This window comes from Drosophila mojavensis, unplaced genomic scaffold (assembly GCF_018153725.1).
Source record: "Drosophila mojavensis isolate 15081-1352.22 unplaced genomic scaffold, ASM1815372v1 contig_136, whole genome shotgun sequence".
Taxonomy (NCBI): Eukaryota; Metazoa; Arthropoda; class Insecta; order Diptera; family Drosophilidae; genus Drosophila; species Drosophila mojavensis.
The window spans coordinates 9635525-9646904 of record NW_025318667.1 but is presented as its reverse complement, the minus strand read 5'-3'; positions in this window follow the sequence as shown (position 1 = coordinate 9646904).

The window sequence follows — 11380 nt, the reverse complement described above, 5'->3', positions numbered from 1 at the left end:
AACAAAGTATCTATATATTTGATCGTTAGTTAAATTACACTCAACTCTTTCTTTTTACGTGCTTTAATAGACATATATATAAGTCATGCTTAGGGAATTTCAGATGAACCCAGGCTATGATATGCTCCTATTTACTAGTATTTTAATATATTTAATACCTATAGTACTTGTTTATGATAGAGCTGCGACTCCACCTACATTCCACATGTTCCCATTTTCATCTCAAGTGCTTTATGGAATATAAATCATCTAGTGAGAAGTTCAGAAATTCCAATTTTGTGCCTCTATGCGAAAGAAAAATAAAACTTGTAGACAAATTTCTTTTAGCTAATTGTGGACTTAGCTTTTCACCATCCCTTCATAATTTATGGAGCATATTACGTTGGGGACCCCATGAAAAACTTATTTTTCTCACGCATTTGTCATGATGATGATTTTTTTTTTTTTTTTCATGTTGTTGTTGTGTTTGTTTTCGTTTTTTTTTTGCTGTGCTGTGCTCCCTCTTTCAGTTTTCCAGTTTCCAGTTGTTTCCACTTGTTCGGCTCGTTTTTGCTACAGTTTTAATGAGCGGGTCATCAAGGCGACATTTGGCCATGTCGTAAATTATATTTACTGCATTTCGCATATAAACACCAACACACACGCACACGGACACACGCATACACGCTTAGCAATTGTCACTTGCACAATGTTTTTTTTTTTCAGATTTCATTTTCAGTTTCATTTTTCACATGTGTATTTTGTGGCATTTGCCGCTTTTGTTTATCGCTCCACAGTTCCATCGAGCCCTTCAAAATCGGGCTAGTCCAAATTTCGCGTGCAGCTTGCAATGCCAAGGAGTTTGCCATATAAAAGTCAAATTTTAGCCAACAAAATATATATATATAGCAGCATTGAATTGAGGTCACTTGGCTGGAGACTAACCAGATGGATAAATTGACTACATATATAAATCAGCTATCTCATCCATGGATTTATCGTCTATGCATCGGCTATGGTCTAGGAACGATATATTACTTTATCGATATTGATTGAATATCTATTGATGACGTCATCTTGTGAAAATATAGATTATTATATAGATTGTTTTTCAGCTGTATGGATTATAGGCTGTAGCTTTTCTATTATCTGTGAATCAATATGTGTAATGTATTGATAAGCATTCAGCGATATTCCAAGATGACATCGTATTGCTATGTAATAGACTGAAAGGCGCCAGTTGCTCATCCAAACTCTGTGATAGATCTATTAGCTTGTGTGGCTCTTATCATATGCAAGGTATAACAGTATTAATATAATGCTCATTAATAGTTTGGGCGATCTTTTATTCGATATATCTAAGAAATCGATTAGTATTTGATAATAGTCCATAACCAGCAATTGATGTCGAAAGTCTCTGAATGCGTAGTATCGATATATGCCATTAATCGAATTCTAGTCATGACTATTATAAATTTGCTATAGCATTCTTTTGAATATACATGATTGAAATGACTTGATAATTATCGATAATTACCGATAGTTGGCTAAAAGACAGATATATGATATATGAGAAGAAGTGAATCAATTTATGTATATGTATATGTATATGCTCTTACACAGCTCCATTTGTATTCGAGGCACAGTTCTCGGAGATCATCAGCAGACATCTGATGTAATTCGTGTAGAGCATCCACTGTGCGTTGCATTCGCATTATTTCGTTTCTCATTTTCATCTCCATTTCGGCTGTTATTGATATTGCAATGATAAGAGTTGCAGCTAGTTAGTGCAATTGTTGGTGCCGTAGCTGTTGCTGTTGGTGCATTGTTGTCGCTGTGTTGTCTGTGTTTGTCTTTCCCAGCATTTAGGGTCTTCGAGGCGAACGTATGCGCAATTGCCGAGCGGTGATTGCGGCTGGGAATGGCCTGGCTGTGGCAAGGCGCTAAGCGAGGCCAGGGCGGAGCTGGTCGAAACACGTTGACATTTTGGCAACGGGATATTTTGCATCTGACCTTGCGGCCCATCTTCAGCTGCAGCTTTCACGGCTGCCGATGCGGAAATGTTGCAATCACAATTGCTGCTGCGGCTGCTGCTGCTCCTCCAGCTGGCTGCACTGGCTGCACTTCCAGGCCATTCGTCACACGTCTCGATTCGCTGACAACTTGCAATCCTCGGCGCAGCAGCAGCTAATCATAATTTTAGCCAATTTAGCGACAAGCAACAAGTGTTTGCTGTTGTTGTTGCTGTTGCTGTTGCTGCTGTGCAGTGACTTTCTCCCGACCTCGTTTAGTTCGACGCGATTCCAATTCCGATTCCTAAAATAAATTATTGACACACAAATTGTTGTCGCTGTCGCTGTCGCTGCTGATGTTGCTGTTGCTGCTGTTGTTGCTGTTGCTGTTGCTGTCGCTTGACGTGCGTCTATTGACCCGCAGCAACAACAGCGCCGAAAAAGCAGCTTTTAGAAACTCTGTGGCTTATGTTGTTGCTATTGCCTTTTGGCCAGGCCATAATCATAAGTTCCAAGTAGGCAGCAAGCAGCTAAGCTCGCCACGCACACACACACGCAATATCAAAATTATTTGCATATTTCTTTGTCTGCCCCCTTTTCATAAACATTTGAAATTTTACAGGGTATACTGATGCATATACAGATGCCCTCAGTTCCCTCCCAGCTATAAGCGCTCATTGCACTTCACCTACAGGGTACAACCTCGTCAGGAATTTGTATATGCCTTGGTACCTTTCTATAGGGTATGATGTAGTCGTACATATATAGAACTCAGTGTTTAGTCTATAAATAAATGAGCACTCAGTAGGCACGCTCAACAACACAGTAATTAAAAACTCATACCCAATAAATAAACTATACGGCATTGTTGAGTCTAAACACCCTCTAAACAGGGTATTTCTTAGTCCGTCTCATATTTTTCATTGAATTCATATACCAAATGCTTGTTTCGTGTTATAGAAATGGTCCCAGTCTGTCATTCATACATACAGGGTATGAGTTAGTCGTGCATACTCTGTCAGACACATTTGTCTTGATGACCTTTCAACATATATACATAGCTGTAGATAGCCTACATTCTTAAATTTCTTAAAGCTGAAGCTCATTATAGGGTATTACCTAGTCAGGCTACTCTATAAAACCAATATTTCTTATTTCTTGCCAGAGCTAAATTCATCCACGGTTACTCTCACTACATCTGCCACAGATTGCCAGCTACAGAGTATCAGCCCGTCATGCACACTCCGCAGAGTGCACTTGCTTTGATTTCATAGCGTTTTTAAGCAAATGCTGAGCGCTCAAGAGAAACATGGGCGGGGGAGGCGTGCCGGGCAGCCATATGGGGGCACGGGTCACTGGGCAATGCGTGGAATGCGTTAATTGCCCGGCCAGTTGGCCAGAAACCAAGCCAGAAAAAAAAGAAATATACCAAATAAAAAACGAAACGAAATGAAATGAAAAGAAATGAAGAAACAGAAAAAAAGAAATGAAAAACAAACAGTTAGGCTGCAGAGCTTGAAGCGCGGTCAGATCGCATCAGGTGTTGGCAGTCCAATAACTCAGCTCTGGGCCCAAGCACTTACCAGCCTAACGAACCATAAATTCTAACTAGGCACAGCAACAACAACACCAACTACAACAACAATAACAACAACAACAACAACAATTTGGCAACGAAAGTTCTTACAGAAATTGCACGAAAAATTTCTAAAATAAGTGAAAAATATTTTCATTCCACCAAATTGAATTAAACGAAATGAAAGTTTGGCCGCAAGTCGACCGATCCGCACGTAGGCAACATCAATAAAATTGTCAAATTGGCAACAGCCGTGGCGCACATAGGGGTTAAACGGTTAGCTGGCACTTTTTTGGGCGTGGCACACGTGCCCGGCATGAACAACCAGCTAGGCGCGCCACAAGGAAAAAAAAAATCAAAGTATGAAAATAACAAAAGACTGAGGCAACGAACTTGCGCGGAACGAGCCTACGCCGAACTCAGCTGGCCAGTTTCCTGGCCAGCCAAAGAACCGCAGCAATGATTAAGGCCAGTGCCAGAGCCAGAGCTAAGGCCCAAGCCCAGGCCGAAACCAATGCTGCTAGCAAATGCCTCAACTTGTTGCAAGTAACGCAAGTTGCATCGATTTTGCAAGCTGAGTAACGATTGAAATGTCAGAGAAATAGACGGACTATACAAATAGTCCATATTTATATATATATAGAGACGGACTATATAGTACATATATGCATGAACATATGTGGAGTTGAATCATCGAAAAGAGCAAACATGACTGATTCAATATTGGGGAAACTTTTTTTTATCGATAACTTTCTTTCAATTGTATATTAAGCAGCTTTTCTAAGCACTAAGCACTCCAAGTTTGAAGAATAATTTTATAAGATCTCAAAAACTCTAATGCTACATGGAGGAGAAGTCAATTATATAATAAACCAGGGAATGGGCACAGCGCACGTTTATCGATAAATTTAATAAGCAATAGTCAGGAACTTATTATATAGTATTTATAATACAGTAGAACTGAAATATATATGTATGAATATATGTATATATCTTCCATTTTTATAAATTTTATTCTGGCTTAAAGTATGACTATTTATCGATAACAACAAACATAATTTTTAATGAGCCGAAGTCATGAATTTATAATATAATATGTGTATAACAATATAACTAAAATATAATATATTATATATTATAAGTATACACCCATCTTCCACTTTATATAATTTCATATATTTCTCTCTTATAAAGGGCATACGCAGTGCGCTGTTTATCGATAACAAACATCAATTTCAATGAGCATAAATCATGAAATTTTAATATTGTTTATATATAACTAAAATATTATTTAATTGACATATGTATATATCTATGTATTTATTTCTGTTCTATACACAATGGCTATTTATCGATAACAAACATAAATTTTAATGAGCAAAAATCATAAATTTTTATTACATATAAATAAAATATATTTTTATATAATACATTTTTACATATACTTCATCCCTTTCTATCTCTTACTTTCTGGGTTAGGGCATACACAATGCGCTGTCTGTGATTCTTAAATGTGATTTATGTTTTTTTTTTTTTCTTTTTCGTATTTGTGTAAGAAAAACAAAAGCTAACAAAAACAGAAAAGAAAACTAAAAATAAAAAAAAATGTCATCTTTTTGTTCGAAATGAAATGAGTTGCTGTTACAGTTGCTTGGCCCATTATTAACTATGACACAACCAACAACTGCCAACAACAGCAATAACAACAACAAGCACTGCAAAATTTTAAGTCAATCTAGACTCCGACGCAACTTGTGGATTTGTCCAGCCGGCCGGTGGCTCTGCACCACTCTGCACCACTTGTTGCCTACTTTATTTTATGATATTTTTGCAATGTTTTGTTTATTGTTGTCGCTGTCACACGCAATTGTTGCTGCTGCTGCTGCTTGTTGTTGTTGCTGTTGCTGTTGCTGTGGTGGTTTATGTAACACTGTTGAATTCTGCGCTGGGCAGGCATTTCACTTGGGTGGTTTGCCTGCTCGAGTGCCGCTGTCCAAACGCTGAAAATGTTTGCAAATACTCACAACTGTAACAGGCAGCTCGAGTGGCTCAGTGGTGCAGTGGTTGCTGCTGTTGCTGTTTAGGGCCTAGCCAAAGGAAAACAAAAAAGCAAAAAGCAATAATAACATTTTTACTTTCGTTTCATTTCACTTGAATGTGCTTTGTGCAACAATTGCTCTTTAAAGTGCAGTCACTTTTTCGGGTTTTAGCTACACTCTACCCCCCCACCCCCTTCCCCCCTCCCCCTCCCACCTTTTATAAACTGTTTAAGTAATAACCACATTGAGTTGGCTCCACTTTAGCGCACGCCCAGCCACCGGGAAGCTGTGGCTCTGAATTTCAATTTTCATTTTGGCATTAGAAATTTGGCAACACAGCCACAATGCCAAAACGCTTGCCACACATTGTGGGCGCACCGTGGTGCAATGGATGTGTAGACTGTTTAGAGTATAAATTAACTCTTTCAGTTAAATTTGCGATTTTCTAATACAATTCTGAGTAGATATAGCCTGATAGATACCCTGTAACAGGCATAGCTTATGAGCAGCAACATCGATTTAATAGGCGGAAGAAGGCGTGGCAGACACCCATATAGTATATAGATCAAGACGTTGCTCAGTGTCGTTCTATGTCCATCAGTTTGTCCGTCTACCTGTCTATATGTATATGTAGATCCACCAATCTCTTTGCTGTCGGTCTTTCTGTCCGTTTGTTCATTTGAGTAATATCTGTTCTTTACAGTTCTGTTCTTCTATTGTTCGTTCTCCCATTCGTCCTACCGCCTAACCTTCTTCCTATCCTTCCGCCTAGCCTTCCGTTCGTCTTTGTGTTTGTCAGAATTTCTTACTGTTATTCTCTCTCTCACTCTTTCTCTCCCTTAGAGCTCTCTCTCTCTCTCTCTCTCTCTCCTTCTCAGCCACTCTGTCTGTCTCTCTCTCTCTCTCCCTCGCCTTGTCTCTTTCTTTGTCTTTCTATCTCTTTCTTTCTTTACCAGTCTCTCACTATCTATCTAACTGTCTTTCTTTCTTTCTTTCTTTTCACTCATTTACTCTCTCAGACTATCCCTCATGCTTTCGAGGCAGATTCAGGGTATCGTATAGTCGAGCATGCCTAACTATTTCGCTCTAATGCATATCTATCCCTGCTTCTTATTGAGTAATTGACTTTAATAAAACACTGAACACTGTCCATTCAGCATTGTTCAACACTAAAACTTCCATAGTAGATAGAGCTCTCTAAATAAATATCTAATATATATGCAGGAGTTCTTTCTTGCATTGTTCGCTATTTTAATAGCTATGATATAAGCTGCCCCGGGCATAATCTACGATCTATTTGAAATGCACCACAAAACAATTCACAATAGTTTCGATGAGTGTTTTACCCCCTCCCCGGGAATGGAAATGTAAATGGAGCAGACATTGTAAGCCCATTTTTTGTTGTTTTTCTCCGAAAGCATTTGGCTCGTGGCAATGCAGCCAGTGGAGCTACAGGGCAGCTGCTGTTGCACATGCACACATGGGAGAAAGACAAGCTAACAGTCAAGAAGAGCTAGAAGAAGAAGCAGATCTAGAAGCAGATCTAGTAGCAGAAGCAGTCGGAGTTGGGAGCTGTTAGGCAGCGACTCAGAACATTAATCTTCAGACTTTGCTCGAAATTAAAAATAATAAAGCACTAAATAGAAAATGAAGCGAGGATTGGTTGAAAGAGGGGGGACTCACTCTCTCTCTCTCTCGCTCTTGCTGTGTACAGAGGGAGAGAGAGAGAGGGATGGGTAGGGAGAGTTGTGAAGTCAAAAACGGGGCTTACTCTTAATTGAGCATCGTGAACGCAAATGCAGCAATTCGTTGTGCTTCGCCGGCTGCGGCAAAGTCGAGTGGCACAAGCTGGGGCAGGGGCAGGGGCAGGGACTGGGGCAAAGGCATGGAGTGTGCTGCTTGGTTAAAATTCTTAGCCAAAAGATGTTGCGTGCGCAGTTCACTTGATTTCCTGGGTGGGTGTCGATGGGCGCACGTGGTGGACTGCAGACAACCACAGTGACCAACCACTGACCACTGACCACTGAGCGGCACCACCAGCACCAGCAACAGCACCAGCACTAGCACCACCATCTACAGTATACCAAGCGTAACAATTGGGCGGTGGCACCACCAGCCCATCAACAGTGACCGCCCCTGCCCCCCTCAGCCACTTGACTGTTACCAAGACGTTTCCTCATTGTCTAATTAAATGGATCTGCAGTCATAGACACAGTTTGATTAGTTAACTGTTAACTGGGCACTCAGTGTGCCTAACCTCAACCTCAGCGGCCGACAACAGGTGGCGCCACGCACTAGAATCCGCCTAGAACTGCATGCAAATTTATTCCATTGTTCGATTCAATGAACAATCTTTGTTAAATGCCCCATAATCAGATTTTGAGCATAACAGAGCCAAGATAACGACGAAGAATGTGCCTCGTCTTCGTGTGTAAATGAGGTTAGGTACGACTGAAATTGAAATAATGTGATAAGTCGAGCAGTCTCTGTAAATTCTGAAAGAACTTAGATATAAGGCTTTAGCTGGGAAACGTTAAAGCGCCCAATAAGTGAGGTTAGAAACGGTTGAAACGATATGCAATGCCATACAGCAGGTATGATGCGAGTTGATATATTTGTGAAACGGATGAAGATGAAATGTGAATAGCAACATGGATAAACAATGTTTTCTAAGAGTTTGGTGGAGTTTATTGAAGTTAGGAACGATTTGAAACGAAACATTTTGTTGGAAAAGTTTATTATCAGAGTTTATAGAATGTGTTTTTAATATTCCATCGCATACCTTTTGTTTAGGTTAGGAATGCATGGAATGAAATATGTGCAAACTGCTTCATTTTTCAAAAGAAACTAAAATTTTTATTGAGAATTGATTGGCACATGTCAGCCTTATCGCATAAAGTTCAGCATGCTGCACTACAGAGGGCGCCACTTACCAATTGAGGTTGGGAATGAATGGAACTGGGGAACTTATAGTATGGCCCACAAATCGATTGCCATGTTGCTACAGCGAAAAAACTTAACCTTCTTCAATATTGTTCAGCTTAATGTACAACAGGTAGCGCCACTGCGCAGAATGAGGCTGGAATCGAATGAAGAGCAGTTTTTCTTTGTTTGTTTGTTGTTGCTTTTTTTTGTTTTTTTTCGTCGAACTTTAACACTGAAATGGAGCAGCGACTGCGCCCAGTTCTATGGGCAGTCGGACAACTTGATGAGTGGCTGCTGGCTAAACAAAATGTTGCAATCAACGAGGCGATTGTTGTTGCTGTTGTTGTCATCACCTGCGGCAACTTTGTCATTGTGTAGTTTTTATTTTTTCTATGCTTGTCTCGCTGCAGCAGCAGCATTTTAAACTGGGTTAAAAGCACAAACGACACGCAAAAATGTGATGACAATTCGCCAAGCAAGCGACTCGAGAGCTCCAGGCCGAGAGCCGCGAGCTGAGAGCTGAGAGCTGAGACACATCCAAGCGGAGCAAAACTTACTCGACTCAAATCATGATGTGGTTCATTCCTGTTATTAGAACAGATCCAGCAGCACAGAACAGAACAGAACAGCCCATAATATAAACACATTAGCACATTAGCTCAATCAAATGACAGATGATCTCTGAAGGGGGTATGAGTCGGCGCTTTGGCAGCACAAGAAGTTCTACTACGTTTCAGAGTTGCTTATATGGAGTAGCTGGAGTTGTGTGTGTTCTCAATGCGTTGAAGAAGAAGCAGGTGAGGTAATTTACTGTAGCTTGCGAAAAAAAAGAAAAACGACCTTAGACACACATACATATATGCGTCTTGTTTACTAAGTACCTGACAAACCTCCTTGCAAATAAATTAAGCATTAGACTTAGATTTTTCTAACTTGAGAGCATATTATTTAATGGAAGGTTATGGGCAAATAAAATGTTCAAGCTAGGCATATAATTGCTCCTTGCAAACTGACTGGCAAACTGGCTTAACAATATATCAATTATTATAAACATTATAAGCTCTGGAAACTCTGGAAGTGTAGAAGAAAGCAGCAAGAAAATTTAAAGTGTGTAGCATATCCCCCTATAAACTGACTGGCAAACTTCATGGTAAAATAACTAATAGATTGATAATGAAATTAAATCTCCTAAATAGATCGGCTGATTTTAATTGTATGTACATACATATATATGAATAAATGTGTATGTATATATATTTTGTTTTATAGCCTTGGACTAAAAGACGAAGAAACGCTGCAGCTTGAATACAATTACACAAAACTAACATCTCCATCTGCCTTGTAAGTTGTCTGGCTTAGTTACAAATTATCTTGCCAATTTTTCAACCAGTCGATGATTTATACGCTTTAACTGAGAGAAGACGAATCACTTAATTATTTAACTAAAACTTTAAAAGCAAAGGCTATACTATGTATACATATTAGATAATTTTGATTTTTAAATTTAATTTTTAATTTTTGATATAACTAAAATAACTACAATATTTTTTTATTAACTGACAATTTATTTCCAAGCTCAAGTCCCAATCATGTATATGGATATAAGAATATCTTTTCAAAGCAGGGGAGTAAAGACTCATATTCTCCTGTACCTCGAGTTTTAAAGAAAGATGCTCTGCTGAGGCAGCGAGGTAATTAATGGAAGTGTTTCTGATCTATCTAACCTGTACTTGTCTTATATCTTAATCAGTTCGCTTAAAGTTCTAAGCAGCTGCCATTGCCACACTTGAGCCCCAAAAGGCGCTACAAATGCAAGCAACCAAAATCAGTTTATATATGGCCATGCAACATGTTTGGCAACATGTTTTGGTTTTTCGACTACGAGGCGGGGGCATCCATATTAACAGAGGGCGGGTGGGCGAGGGGGCAGCTGGCCCACATACGACGAAAATTGTGCGTCGGTTGAAGCGGGATTTGTGGCACGATCCACTTTGTGGCATCGACGGCTGCTGCTCCAATTTGCTGACCATTTGGCATACTTAAAGCCGTTGTTGTGGCATGCAAATGCTTGTGCAACGGCATCACAGCATGCAGCATGCGGCATGCGGCATGCGGCGGGCAGCATCTGCTAGAGTCCAAGAATTATTTGAGCTGCAACTGCAATTTGGTGCACTTGGCGAGCCGCGGCCACAATTGCCACAGTTGCATAACCTGTATTAGTTGTTATTACCGTTTTGTGGCATCCACGGCAACTTTCTTTGCCAGCGAATTGCCATTGATCGATAGACCAAACGCATCGAAAGCCCTAAGCTTCGTGCTCGCAAGCTTTGCCACTTGCCAAAAAAAAAAAACACACAGAGACAAGACACGAAAAAAGCGCAGCAAGTGGCAGCGCAGCTGGCAGCGCTGCGCCTGCAGTCAGTGCGACGCTTAGAGCTCACAGCTTACAGCTTACAAGACGCACAACGCGACGGCGCAAACTTTCAGTTGCTTTCGAGCTGCACAAGACGACGGTTGGTTTTTTTTTTCTACCAAGCACTAGTTGCCAAACTATATAGAGAGAGCAAGCGAGCGAGTGAGAGAGTCGAGAGAGCGAAACGTGAAAAGTGAAAGAAATCGTCTTCGTCTTCGTCTTTAACTTCGGCTTCGGCTTAGCTGCGGTTGCGCGTGCGTCGCTTCGTCTTAGGCACGTGAAAGAGAGGGAGGGAGAGCTTGAGCTGAGAGCTGCGGCGAAGTCGCTTTAAGCTCAACTTCGACTTCGAGTTCGACTTCGGCTTCGACCACGAATTCAGTTGCCGTGCAGAACGCGAAGCGAACGGAACATCGCGGCTGTTCGATCACAAATTCCA